The 13,253-nt window shown below is 50.8% G+C and overlaps 14 non-coding genes across 14 annotated transcripts; 6 read left to right on the plus strand and 8 right to left on the minus strand.

The window, feature by feature from the left end:
* Nucleotides 1-425: 425 nt before the first annotated feature.
* Nucleotides 426-497, minus strand: Trnae-uuc. Its single transcript has one exon. It is a non-coding gene; the product is annotated as a tRNA-Glu (tRNA).
* Nucleotides 498-2,223: 1,726 nt separating this feature from the next.
* On the minus strand, nt 2,224-2,295 carry Trnae-uuc. Its single transcript has one exon. It is a non-coding gene; the product is annotated as a tRNA-Glu (tRNA).
* A 639-nt stretch (nt 2,296-2,934) lies between these two features.
* On the plus strand, nt 2,935-3,006 carry Trnag-ccc. Its single transcript has one exon. It is a non-coding gene; the product is annotated as a tRNA-Gly (tRNA).
* Nucleotides 3,007-4,021: 1,015 nt separating this feature from the next.
* Nucleotides 4,022-4,093, minus strand: Trnae-uuc. The gene has a single exon. It is a non-coding gene; the product is annotated as a tRNA-Glu (tRNA).
* Nucleotides 4,094-4,732: 639 nt separating this feature from the next.
* Trnag-ccc lies at nt 4,733-4,804 on the plus strand. The gene has a single exon. It is a non-coding gene; the product is annotated as a tRNA-Gly (tRNA).
* A 1,015-nt stretch (nt 4,805-5,819) lies between these two features.
* Trnae-uuc lies at nt 5,820-5,891 on the minus strand. The gene has a single exon. It is a non-coding gene; the product is annotated as a tRNA-Glu (tRNA).
* Nucleotides 5,892-6,530: 639 nt separating this feature from the next.
* Nucleotides 6,531-6,602, plus strand: Trnag-ccc. The gene has a single exon. It is a non-coding gene; the product is annotated as a tRNA-Gly (tRNA).
* A 1,015-nt stretch (nt 6,603-7,617) lies between these two features.
* Trnae-uuc lies at nt 7,618-7,689 on the minus strand. Its single transcript has one exon. It is a non-coding gene; the product is annotated as a tRNA-Glu (tRNA).
* Nucleotides 7,690-8,329: 640 nt separating this feature from the next.
* On the plus strand, nt 8,330-8,401 carry Trnag-ccc. Its single transcript has one exon. It is a non-coding gene; the product is annotated as a tRNA-Gly (tRNA).
* A 1,015-nt stretch (nt 8,402-9,416) lies between these two features.
* Trnae-uuc lies at nt 9,417-9,488 on the minus strand. Its single transcript has one exon. It is a non-coding gene; the product is annotated as a tRNA-Glu (tRNA).
* Nucleotides 9,489-10,127: 639 nt separating this feature from the next.
* Trnag-ccc lies at nt 10,128-10,199 on the plus strand. The gene has a single exon. It is a non-coding gene; the product is annotated as a tRNA-Gly (tRNA).
* A 1,015-nt stretch (nt 10,200-11,214) lies between these two features.
* Nucleotides 11,215-11,286, minus strand: Trnae-uuc. The gene has a single exon. It is a non-coding gene; the product is annotated as a tRNA-Glu (tRNA).
* A 640-nt stretch (nt 11,287-11,926) lies between these two features.
* Trnag-ccc lies at nt 11,927-11,998 on the plus strand. Its single transcript has one exon. It is a non-coding gene; the product is annotated as a tRNA-Gly (tRNA).
* A 1,015-nt stretch (nt 11,999-13,013) lies between these two features.
* Nucleotides 13,014-13,085, minus strand: Trnae-uuc. Its single transcript has one exon. It is a non-coding gene; the product is annotated as a tRNA-Glu (tRNA).
* Between the last annotated feature and the right edge of the window lie 168 nt (nt 13,086-13,253).

Below are 13,253 nucleotides of genomic sequence, written 5' to 3' on the forward strand. Positions count from 1 at the left end.
AACGTCTGCTTAACTTCATTAATTGAAAGTGAGCTGGCCGTTGGCATCCCCTTAGCGAAACGTTCAGACTTCTAGCTGGATGTGCACATCATTTAGAATCTGCCTGGCAGAGTCTCGCAGGAGGCAGCATTTCCTATTAGGGGAGAAAATGGAATGGCCCGTGGAGGGAAGGAACCCATGACCTATGCATTACTAGCACGACGCTACAGCCCACTGAGCTAACGGGCAATGCAACAGTGTCGCATCAGCAGTCCAAAACCGCAAAACCGTCTCCTCTCCCTTCAAAACAGCCCCGCCATTAACGTGAGGATGTATCTCTTTTCCTTGACTTTCTCTCACCTTATACTTGGAACCCAGAGCAGCAGCTCCACGAAGACGAAAAACGGCCGTGAGAAGTTTTCTCATCTCAGCCCCGAGAATTCACGTTCAGGTACCGGGAATCGAACCCGGGCCTCCTGGGTGAAAGCCAGGTATCCTAGCCACTAGACCATACCGGACACACCTCAACGATCCACTACGTGTGTATGCGTCCAGAAATACGTCTCCTCCACGCAACTTTAGGGCCGAATCTGGCGCCAACGCTGAACTCTGTCCGCCACCACGATCCCGCTTACTCACTCCCAAAGCGCGCAAGTCATACTAGGCAAACATCGCTTTCAGTCTCGAGTGCAACTAGCAAAACTGTAATTAGGAATAACTGGAAACAAACACACGTTGACGCAAAGTAGCCTAGGTGGTAATAAACGGCAAATACGGCCTTACCTCGCAAAAGCTATGCTGTGCCTTTCACCGTCGTGGACAGAAAATGAGATGGCTGAGTTGAGGATAGAACGTACGCCCTTAAGATAATGACATGCGCAGCCCACTGCGCCACCGAGGCATACAGGAATACTCGCCACCGCAGCCTCACTAAGAAGTTCTAATTTCAGAATTGTTTTCCCACCATGCCGTACATGAAAGGGTGGATTTCTCGGCGGAAGTCAATGCTGCGTCTAGTTACAGTGCATCGCCCTGGAAGCAACGTGGCACCGCGTTCCGATGTGCCGGCGGGCAGAGCGCCTGCAGCAGGGTCGCTTGATCCTCTGGTGGCAGCAGGGGCGACAACGCACCGCGACACAGGAAGCCTGCAGCGCAATGCGGTGGTGGTGTAACGGACAGCATGGTTGCTTCCCAAGCAGTTGATCCGTGTTCGATTCCCGGCCACCGCAGGAGGATTGTCATTTTTGCGTAGCGCAATAGTGTGTGTTCTAGACCATGCGATCCTCGAAATTGCCACGTGTCGCGGCACAGGTAGTATCTCCTCGTCTCCTGCCTCGTTCCAGCTAAGTGGATTAATTTCACTTCATCGTGTGTCGACTTGGCCCGACTTTGCTCGACTGCCGCTCGCTGCCGCTCGGCGGTGGGGCCGATATGACAGGAGAAGTACGACAATCGGCTGCGAGAAATAAAGTAATCAAGAGTACTTTTCCTTTTCAATACGAAAAGCTAAACTTTCATTTACAAATTTCGGAAATCTCACTGCTTCGCACAGTGTTATCTACACATTTGAGAAATTATCTGTTGATTCGTACGGTTCTGTTATTGCCAAAGTCGTTCTTGCACTTTCCTTGCGCTCTTTTTGCAAACAGCCTCATTAAATTGTGGATCATATGTTCGTTAACGTAATTTAAATTGCTTAGGGAGGCATCATAGCACGTCAACACTGTAGCATAAAAGGAGGAGGGTGGGGGTTGAAATGGAAGGGTCCAATAGCACGCAGAGTTCCCGGACGATCACCCATCCACTCACTAACCACGCAAACGTCTGCTTAACTTCATTAATTGAAAGTGAGCTGGCCGTTGGCATCCCCTTAGCGAAACGTTCAGACTTCTAGCTGGATGTGCACATCATTTAGAATCTGCCTGGCAGAGTCTCGCAGGAGGCAGCATTTCCTATTAGGGGAGAAAATGGAATGGCCCGTGGAGGGAAGGAACCCATGACCTATGCATTACTAGCACGACGCTACAGCCCACTGAGCTAACGGGCAATGCAACAGTGTCGCATCAGCAGTCCAAAACCGCAAAACCGTCTCCTCTCCCTTCAAAACAGCCCCGCCATTAACGTGAGGATGTATCTCTTTTCCTTGACTTTCTCTCACCTTATACTTGGAACCCAGAGCAGCAGCTCCACGAAGACGAAAAACGGCCGTGAGAAGTTTTCTCATCTCAGCCCCGAGAATTCACGTTCAGGTACCGGGAATCGAACCCGGGCCTCCTGGGTGAAAGCCAGGTATCCTAGCCACTAGACCATACCGGACACACCTCAACGATCCACTACGTGTGTATGCGTCCAGAAATACGTCTCCTCCACGCAACTTTAGGGCCGAATCTGGCGCCAACGCTGAACTCTGTCCGCCACCACGATCCCGCTTACTCACTCCCAAAGCGCGCAAGTCATACTAGGCAAACATCGCTTTCAGTCTCGAGTGCAACTAGCAAAACTGTAATTAGTAATAACTGGAAACAAACACACGTTGACGCAAAGTAGCCTAGGTGGTAATAAACGGCAAATACGGCCTTACCTCGCAAAAGCTATGCTGTGCCTTTCACCGTCGTGGAGAGAAAATGAGATGGCTGAGTTGAGGATAGAACGTACGCCCTTAAGATAATGACATGCGCAGCCCACTGCGCCACCGAGGCATACAGGAATACTCGCCACCGCAGCCTCACTAAGAAGTTCTAATTTCAGAATTGTTTTCCCACCATGCCGTACATGAAAGGGTGGATTTCTCGGCGGAAGTCAATGCTGCGTCTAGTTACAGTGCATCGCCCTGGAAGCAACGTGGCACCGCGTTCCGATGTGCCGGCGGGCAGAGCGCCTGCAGCAGGGTCGCTTGATCCTCTGGTGGCAGCAGGGGCGACAACGCACCGCGACACAGGAAGCCTGCAGCGCAATGCGGTGGTGGTGTAACGGTCAGCATGGTTGCTTCCCAAGCAGTTGATCCGTGTTCGATTCCCGGCCACCGCAGGAGGATTGTCATTTTTGCGTAGCGCAATAGTGTGTGTTCTAGACCATGCGATCCTCGAAATTGCCACGTGTCGCGGCACAGGTAGTATCTCCTCGTCTCCTGCCTCGTTCCAGCTAAGTGGATTAATTTCACTTCATCGTGTGTCGACTTGGCCCGACTTTGCTCGACTGCCGCTCGCTGCCGCTCGGCGGTGGGGCCGATATGACAGGAGAAGTACGACAATCGGCTGCGAGAAATAAAGTAATCAAGAGTACTTTTCCTTTTCAATACGAAAAGCTAAACTTTCATTTACAAATTTCGGAAATCTCACTGCTTCGCACAGTGTTATCTACACATTTGAGAAATTATCTGTTGATTCGTACGGTTCTGTTATTGCCAAAGTCGTTCTTGCACTTTCCTTGCGCTCTTTTTGCAAACAGCCTCATTAAATTGTGGATCATATGTTCGTTAACGTAATTTAAATTGCTTAGGGAGGCATCATAGCACGTCAACACTGTAGCATAAAAGGAGGAGGGTGGGGGTTGAAATGGAAGGGTCCAATAGCACGCAGAGTTCCCGGACGATCACCCATCCACTCACTAACCACGCAAACGTCTGCTTAACTTCATTAATTGAAAGTGAGCTGGCCGTTGGCATCCCCTTAGCGAAACGTTCAGACTTCTAGCTGGATGTGCACATCATTTAGAATCTGCCTGGCAGAGTCTCGCAGGAGGCAGCATTTCCTATTAGGGGAGAAAATGGAATGGCCCGTGGAGGGAAGGAACCCATGACCTATGCATTACTAGCACGACGCTACAGCCCACTGAGCTAACGGGCAATGCAACAGTGTCGCATCAGCAGTCCAAAACCGCAAAACCGTCTCCTCTCCCTTCAAAACAGCCCCGCCATTAACGTGAGGATGTATCTCTTTTCCTTGACTTTCTCTCACCTTATACTTGGAACCCAGAGCAGCAGCTCCACGAAGACGAAAAACGGCCGTGAGAAGTTTTCTCATCTCAGCCCCGAGAATTCACGTTCAGGTACCGGGAATCGAACCCGGGCCTCCTGGGTGAAAGCCAGGTATCCTAGCCACTAGACCATACCGGACACACCTCAACGATCCACTACGTGTGTATGCGTCCAGAAATACGTCTCCTCCACGCAACTTTAGGGCCGAATCTGGCGCCAACGCTGAACTCTGTCCGCCACCACGATCCCGCTTACTCACTCCCAAAGCGCGCAAGTCATACTAGGCAAACATCGCTTTCAGTCTCGAGTGCAACTAGCAAAACTGTAATTAGTAATAACTGGAAACAAACACACGTTGACGCAAAGTAGCCTAGGTGGTAATAAACGGCAAATACGGCCTTACCTCGCAAAAGCTATGCTGTGCCTTTCACCGTCGTGGAGAGAAAATGAGATGGCTGAGTTGAGGATAGAACGTACGCCCTTAAGATAATGACATGCGCAGCCCACTGCGCCACCGAGGCATACAGGAATACTCGCCACCGCAGCCTCACTAAGAAGTTCTAATTTCAGAATTGTTTTCCCACCATGCCGTACATGAAAGGGTGGATTTCTCGGCGGAAGTCAATGCTGCGTCTAGTTACAGTGCATCGCCCTGGAAGCAACGTGGCACCGCGTTCCGATGTGCCGGCGGGCAGAGCGCCTGCAGCAGGGTCGCTTGATCCTCTGGTGGCAGCAGGGGCGACAACGCACCGCGACACAGGAAGCCTGCAGCGCAATGCGGTGGTGGTGTAACGGTCAGCATGGTTGCTTCCCAAGCAGTTGATCCGTGTTCGATTCCCGGCCACCGCAGGAGGATTGTCATTTTTGCGTAGCGCAATAGTGTGTGTTCTAGACCATGCGATCCTCGAAATTGCCACGTGTCGCGGCACAGGTAGTATCTCCTCGTCTCCTGCCTCGTTCCAGCTAAGTGGATTAATTTCACTTCATCGTGTGTCGACTTGGCCCGACTTTGCTCGACTGCCGCTCGCTGCCGCTCGGCGGTGGGGCCGATATGACAGGAGAAGTACGACAATCGGCTGCGAGAAATAAAGTAATCAAGAGTACTTTTCCTTTTCAATACGTAAAGCTAAACTTTCATTTACAAATTTCGGAAATCTCACTGCTTCGCACAGTGTTATCTACACATTTGAGAAATTATCTGTTGATTCGTACGGTTCTGTTATTGCCAAAGTCGTTCTTGCACTTTCCTTGCGCTCTTTTTGCAAACAGCCTCATTAAATTGTGGATCATATGTTCGTTAACGTAATTTAAATTGCTTAGGGAGGCATCATAGCACGTCAACACTGTAGCATAAAAGGAGGAGGGTGGGGGTTGAAATGGAAGGGTCCAATAGCACGCAGAGTTCCCGGACGATCACCCATCCACTCACTAACCACGCAAACGTCTGCTTAACTTCATTAATTGAAAGTGAGCTGGCCGTTGGCATCCCCTTAGCGAAACGTTCAGACTTCTAGCTGGATGTGCACATCATTTAGAATCTGCCTGGCAGAGTCTCGCAGGAGGCAGCATTTCCTATTAGGGGAGAAAATGGAATGGCCCGTGGAGGGAAGGAACCCATGACCTATGCATTACTAGCACGACGCTACAGCCCACTGAGCTAACGGGCAATGCAACAGTGTCGCATCAGCAGTCCAAAACCGCAAAACCGTCTCCTCTCCCTTCAAAACAGCCCCGCCATTAACGTGAGGATGTATCTCTTTTCCTTGACTTTCTCTCACCTTATACTTGGAACCCAGAGCAGCAGCTCCACGAAGACGAAAAACGGCCGTGAGAAGTTTTCTCATCTCAGCCCCGAGAATTCACGTTCAGGTACCGGGAATCGAACCCGGGCCTCCTGGGTGAAAGCCAGGTATCCTAGCCACTAGACCATACCGGACACACCTCAACGATCCACTACGTGTGTATGCGTCCAGAAATACGTCTCCTCCACGCAACTTTAGGGCCGAATCTGGCGCCAACGCTGAACTCTGTCCGCCACCACGATCCCGCTTACTCACTCCCAAAGCGCGCAAGTCATACTAGGCAAACATCGCTTTCAGTCTCGAGTGCAACTAGCAAAACTGTAATTAGTAATAACTGGAAACAAACACACGTTGACGCAAAGTAGCCTAGGTGGTAATAAACGGCAAATACGGCCTTACCTCGCAAAAGCTATGCTGTGCCTTTCACCGTCGTGGAGAGAAAATGAGATGGCTGAGTTGAGGATAGAACGTACGCCCTTAAGATAATGACATGCGCAGCCCACTGCGCCACCGAGGCATACAGGAATACTCGCCACCGCAGCCTCACTAAGAAGTTCTAATTTCAGAATTGTTTTCCCACCATGCCGTACATGAAAGGGTGGATTTCTCGGCGGAAGTCAATGCTGCGTCTAGTTACAGTGCATCGCCCTGGAAGCAACGTGGCACCGCGTTCCGATGTGCCGGCGGGCAGAGCGCCTGCAGCAGGGTCGCTTGATCCTCTGGTGGCAGCAGGGGCGACAACGCACCGCGACACAGGAAGCCTGCAGCGCAATGCGGTGGTGGTGTAACGGTCAGCATGGTTGCTTCCCAAGCAGTTGATCCGTGTTCGATTCCCGGCCACCGCAGGAGGATTGTCATTTTTGCGTAGCGCAATAGTGTGTGTTCTAGACCATGCGAACCTCGAAATTGCCACGTGTCGCGGCACAGGTAGTATCTCCTCGTCTCCTGCCTCGTTCCAGCTAAGTGGATTAATTTCACTTCATCGTGTGTCGACTTGGCCCGACTTTGCTCGACTGCCGCTCGCTGCCGCTCGGCGGTGGGGCCGATATGACAGGAGAAGTACGACAATCGGCTGCGAGAAATAAAGTAATCAAGAGTACTTTTCCTTTTCAATACGAAAAGCTAAACTTTCATTTACAAATTTCGGAAATCTCACTGCTTCGCACAGTGTTATCTACACATTTGAGAAATTATCTGTTGATTCGTACGGTTCTGTTATTGCCAAAGTCGTTCTTGCACTTTCCTTGCGCTCTTTTTGCAAACAGCCTCATTAAATTGTGGATCATATGTTCGTTAACGTAATTTAAATTGCTTAGGGAGGCATCATAGCACGTCAACACTGTAGCATAAAAGGAGGAGGGTGGGGGTTGAAATGGAAGGGTCCAATAGCACGCAGAGTTCCCGGACGATCACCCATCCACTCACTAACCACGCAAACGTCTGCTTAACTTCATTAATTGAAAGTGAGCTGGCCGTTGGCATCCCCTTAGCGAAACGTTCAGACTTCTAGCTGGATGTGCACATCATTTAGAATCTGCCTGGCAGAGTCTCGCAGGAGGCAGCATTTCCTATTAGGGGAGAAAATGGAATGGCCCGTGGAGGGAAGGAACCCATGACCTATGCATTACTAGCACGACGCTACAGCCCACTGAGCTAACGGGCAATGCAACAGTGTCGCATCAGCAGTCCAAAACCGCAAAACCGTCTCCTCTCCCTTCAAAACAGCCCCGCCATTAACGTGAGGATGTATCTCTTTTCCTTGACTTTCTCTCACCTTATACTTGGAACCCAGAGCAGCAGCTCCACGAAGACGAAAAACGGCCGTGAGAAGTTTTCTCATCTCAGCCCCGAGAATTCACGTTCAGGTACCGGGAATCGAACCCGGGCCTCCTGGGTGAAAGCCAGGTATCCTAGCCACTAGACCATACCGGACACACCTCAACGATCCACTACGTGTGTATGCGTCCAGAAATACGTCTCCTCCACGCAACTTTAGGGCCGAATCTGGCGCCAACGCTGAACTCTGTCCGCCACCACGATCCCGCTTACTCACTCCCAAAGCGCGCAAGTCATACTAGGCAAACATCGCTTTCAGTCTCGAGTGCAACTAGCAAAACTGTAATTAGTAATAACTGGAAACAAACACACGTTGACGCAAAGTAGCCTAGGTGGTAATAAACGGCAAATACGGCCTTACCTCGCAAAAGCTATGCTGTGCCTTTCACCGTCGTGGAGAGAAAATGAGATGGCTGAGTTGAGGATAGAACGTACGCCCTTAAGATAATGACATGCGCAGCCCACTGCGCCACCGAGGCATACAGGAATACTCGCCACCGCAGCCTCACTAAGAAGTTCTAATTTCAGAATTGTTTTCCCACCATGCCGTACATGAAAAGGGTGGATTTCTCGGCGGAAATCAATGCTGCGTCTAGTTACAGTGCATCGCCCTGGAAGCAACGTGGCACCGCGTTCCGATGTGCCGGCGGGCAGAGCGCCTGCAGCAGGGTCGCTTGATCCTCTGGTGGCAGCAGGGGCGACAACGCACCGCGACACAGGAAGCCTGCAGCGCAATGCGGTGGTGGTGTAACGGTCAGCATGGTTGCTTCCCAAGCAGTTGATCCGTGTTCGATTCCCGGCCACCGCAGGAGGATTGTCATTTTTGCGTAGCGCAATAGTGTGTGTTCTAGACCATGCGATCCTCGAAATTGCCACGTGTCGCGGCACAGGTAGTATCTCCTCGTCTCCTGCCTCGTTCCAGCTAAGTGGATTAATTTCACTTCATCGTGTGTCGACTTGGCCCGACTTTGCTCGACTGCCGCTCGCTGCCGCTCGGCGGTGGGGCCGATATGACAGGAGAAGTACGACAATCGGCTGCGAGAAATAAAGTAATCAAGAGTACTTTTCCTTTTCAATACGAAAAGCTAAACTTTCATTTACAAATTTCGGAAATCTCACTGCTTCGCACAGTGTTATCTACACATTTGAGAAATTATCTGTTGATTCGTACGGTTCTGTTATTGCCAAAGTCGTTCTTGCACTTTCCTTGCGCTCTTTTTGCAAACAGCCTCATTAAATTGTGGATCATATGTTCGTTAACGTAATTTAAATTGCTTAGGGAGGCATCATAGCACGTCAACACTGTAGCATAAAAGGAGGAGGGTGGGGGTTGAAATGGAAGGGTCCAATAGCACGCAGAGTTCCCGGACGATCACCCATCCACTCACTAACCACGCAAACGTCTGCTTAACTTCATTAATTGAAAGTGAGCTGGCCGTTGGCATCCCCTTAGCGAAACGTTCAGACTTCTAGCTGGATGTGCACATCATTTAGAATCTGCCTGGCAGAGTCTCGCAGGAGGCAGCATTTCCTATTAGGGGAGAAAATGGAATGGCCCGTGGAGGGAAGGAACCCATGACCTATGCATTACTAGCACGACGCTACAGCCCACTGAGCTAACGGGCAATGCAACAGTGTCGCATCAGCAGTCCAAAACCGCAAAACCGTCTCCTCTCCCTTCAAAACAGCCCCGCCATTAACGTGAGGATGTATCTCTTTTCCTTGACTTTCTCTCACCTTATACTTGGAACCCAGAGCAGCAGCTCCACGAAGACGAAAAACGGCCGTGAGAAGTTTTCTCATCTCAGCCCCGAGAATTCACGTTCAGGTACCGGGAATCGAACCCGGGCCTCCTGGGTGAAAGCCAGGTATCCTAGCCACTAGACCATACCGGACACACCTCAACGATCCACTACGTGTGTATGCGTCCAGAAATACGTCTCCTCCACGCAACTTTAGGGCCGAATCTGGCGCCAACGCTGAACTCTGTCCGCCACCACGATCCCGCTTACTCACTCCCAAAGCGCGCAAGTCATACTAGGCAAACATCGCTTTCAGTCTCGAGTGCAACTAGCAAAACTGTAATTAGTAATAACTGGAAACAAACACACGTTGACGCAAAGTAGCCTAGGTGGTAATAAACGGCAAATACGGCCTTACCTCGCAAAAGCTATGCTGTGCCTTTCACCGTCGTGGAGAGAAAATGAGATGGCTGAGTTGAGGATAGAACGTACGCCCTTAAGATAATGACATGCGCAGCCCACTGCGCCACCGAGGCATACAGGAATACTCGCCACCGCAGCCTCACTAAGAAGTTCTAATTTCAGAATTGTTTTCCCACCATGCCGTACATGAAAGGGTGGATTTCTCGGCGGAAGTCAATGCTGCGTCTAGTTACAGTGCATCGCCCTGGAAGCAACGTGGCACCGCGTTCCGATGTGCCGGCGGGCAGAGCGCCTGCAGCAGGGTCGCTTGATCCTCTGGTGGCAGCAGGGGCGACAACGCACCGCGACACAGGAAGCCTGCAGCGCAATGCGGTGGTGGTGTAACGGTCAGCATGGTTGCTTCCCAAGCAGTTGATCCGTGTTCGATTCCCGGCCACCGCAGGAGGATTGTCATTTTTGCGTAGCGCAATAGTGTGTGTTCTAGACCATGCGAACCTCGAAATTGCCACGTGTCGCGGCACAGGTAGTATCTCCTCGTCTCCTGCCTCGTTCCAGCTAAGTGGATTAATTTCACTTCATCGTGTGTCGACTTGGCCCGACTTTGCTCGACTGCCGCTCGCTGCCGCTCGGCGGTGGGGCCGATATGACAGGAGAAGTACGACAATCGGCTGCGAGAAATAAAGTAATCAAGAGTACTTTTCCTTTTCAATACGAAAAGCTAAACTTTCATTTACAAATTTCGGAAATCTCACTGCTTCGCACAGTGTTATCTACACATTTGAGAAATTATCTGTTGATTCGTACGGTTCTGTTATTGCCAAAGTCGTTCTTGCACTTTCCTTGCGCTCTTTTTGCAAACAGCCTCATTAAATTGTGGATCATATGTTCGTTAACGTAATTTAAATTGCTTAGGGAGGCATCATAGCACGTCAACACTGTAGCATAAAAGGAGGAGGGTGGGGGTTGAAATGGAAGGGTCCAATAGCACGCAGAGTTCCCGGACGATCACCCATCCACTCACTAACCACGCAAACGTCTGCTTAACTTCATTAATTGAAAGTGAGCTGGCCGTTAGCATCCCCTTAGCGAAACGTTCAGACTTCTAGCTGGATGTGCACATCATTTAGAATCTGCCTGGCAGAGTCTCGCAGGAGGCAGCATTTCCTATTAGGGGAGAAAATGGAATGGCCCGTGGAGGGAAGGAACCCATGACCTATGCATTACTAGCACGACGCTACAGCCCACTGAGCTAACGGGCAATGCAACAGTGTCGCATCAGCAGTCCAAAACCGCAAAACCGTCTCCTCTCCCTTCAAAACAGCCCCGCCATTAACGTGAGGATGTATCTCTTTTCCTTGACTTTCTCTCACCTTATACTTGGAACCCAGAGCAGCAGCTCCACGAAGACGAAAAACGGCCGTGAGAAGTTTTCTCATCTCAGCCCCGAGAATTCACGTTCAGGTACCGGGAATCGAACCCGGGCCTCCTGGGTGAAAGCCAGGTATCCTAGCCACTAGACCATACCGGACACACCTCAACGATCCACTACGTGTGTATGCGTCCAGAAATACGTCTCCTCCACGCAACTTTAGGGCCGAATCTGGCGCCAACGCTGAACTCTGTCCGCCACCACGATCCCGCTTACTCACTCCCAAAGCGCGCAAGTCATACTAGGCAAACATCGCTTTCAGTCTCGAGTGCAACTAGCAAAACTGTAATTAGTAATAACTGGAAACAAACACACGTTGACGCAAAGTAGCCTAGGTGGTAATAAACGGCAAATACGGCCTTACCTCGCAAAAGCTATGCTGTGCCTTTCACCGTCGTGGAGAGAAAATGAGATGGCTGAGTTGAGGATAGAACGTACGCCCTTAAGATAATGACATGCGCAGCCCACTGCGCCACCGAGGCATACAGGAATACTCGCCACCGCAGCCTCACTAAGAAGTTCTAATTTCAGAATTGTTTTCCCACCATGCCGTACATGAAAAGGGTGGATTTCTCGGCGGAAATCAATGCTGCGTCTAGTTACAGTGCATCGCCCTGGAAGCAACGTGGCACCGCGTTCCGATGTGCCGGCGGGCAGAGCGCCTGCAGCAGGGTCGCTTGATCCTCTGGTGGCAGCAGGGGCGACAACGCACCGCGACACAGGAAGCCTGCAGCGCAATGCGGTGGTGGTGTAACGGTCAGCATGGTTGCTTCCCAAGCAGTTGATCCGTGTTCGATTCCCGGCCACCGCAGGAGGATTGTCATTTTTGCGTAGCGCAATAGTGTGTGTTCTAGACCATGCGATCCTCGAAATTGCCACGTGTCGCGGCACAGGTAGTATCTCCTCGTCTCCTGCCTCGTTCCAGCTAAGTGGATTAATTTCACTTCATCGTGTGTCGACTTGGCCCGACTTTGCTCGACTGCCGCTCGCTGCCGCTCGGCGGTGGGGCCGATATGACAGGAGAAGTACGACAATCGGCTGCGAGAAATAAAGTAATCAAGAGTACTTTTCCTTTTCAATACGAAAAGCTAAACTTTCATTTACAAATTTCGGAAATCTCACTGCTTCGCACAGTGTTATCTACACATTTGAGAAATTATCTGTTGATTCGTACGGTTCTGTTATTGCCAAAGTCGTTCTTGCACTTTCCTTGCGCTCTTTTTGCAAACAGCCTCATTAAATTGTGGATCATATGTTCGTTAACGTAATTTAAATTGCTTAGGGAGGCATCATAGCACGTCAACACTGTAGCATAAAAGGAGGAGGGTGGGGGTTGAAATGGAAGGGTCCAATAGCACGCAGAGTTCCCGGACGATCACCCATCCACTCACTAACCACGCAAACGTCTGCTTAACTTCATTAATTGAAAGTGAGCTGGCCGTTGGCATCCCCTTAGCGAAACGTTCAGACTTCTAGCTGGATGTGCACATCATTTAGAATCTGCCTGGCAGAGTCTCGCAGGAGGCAGCATTTCCTATTAGGGGAGAAAATGGAATGGCCCGTGGAGGGAAGGAACCCATGACCTATGCATTACTAGCACGACGCTACAGCCCACTGAGCTAACGGGCAATGCAACAGTGTCGCATCAGCAGTCCAAAACCGCAAAACCGTCTCCTCTCCCTTCAAAACAGCCCCGCCATTAACGTGAGGATGTATCTCTTTTCCTTGACTTTCTCTCACCTTATACTTGGAACCCAGAGCAGCAGCTCCACGAAGACGAAAAACGGCCGTGAGAAGTTTTCTCATCTCAGCCCCGAGAATTCACGTTCAGGTACCGGGAATCGAACCCGGGCCTCCTGGGTGAAAGCCAGGTATCCTAGCCACTAGACCATACCGGACACACCTCAACGATCCACTACGTGTGTATGCGTCCAGAAATACGTCTCCTCCACGCAACTTTAGGGCCGAATCTGGCGCCAACGCTGAACTCTGTCCGCCACCACGATCCCGCTTACTCACTCCCAAAGCGCGCAAGTCATACTAGGCAAACATCGCTTTCAGTCTCG

This window comes from Schistocerca americana, chromosome 8, assembly GCF_021461395.2.
Source record: "Schistocerca americana isolate TAMUIC-IGC-003095 chromosome 8, iqSchAmer2.1, whole genome shotgun sequence".
Classification (NCBI taxonomy): Eukaryota; Metazoa; Arthropoda; class Insecta; order Orthoptera; family Acrididae; genus Schistocerca; species Schistocerca americana.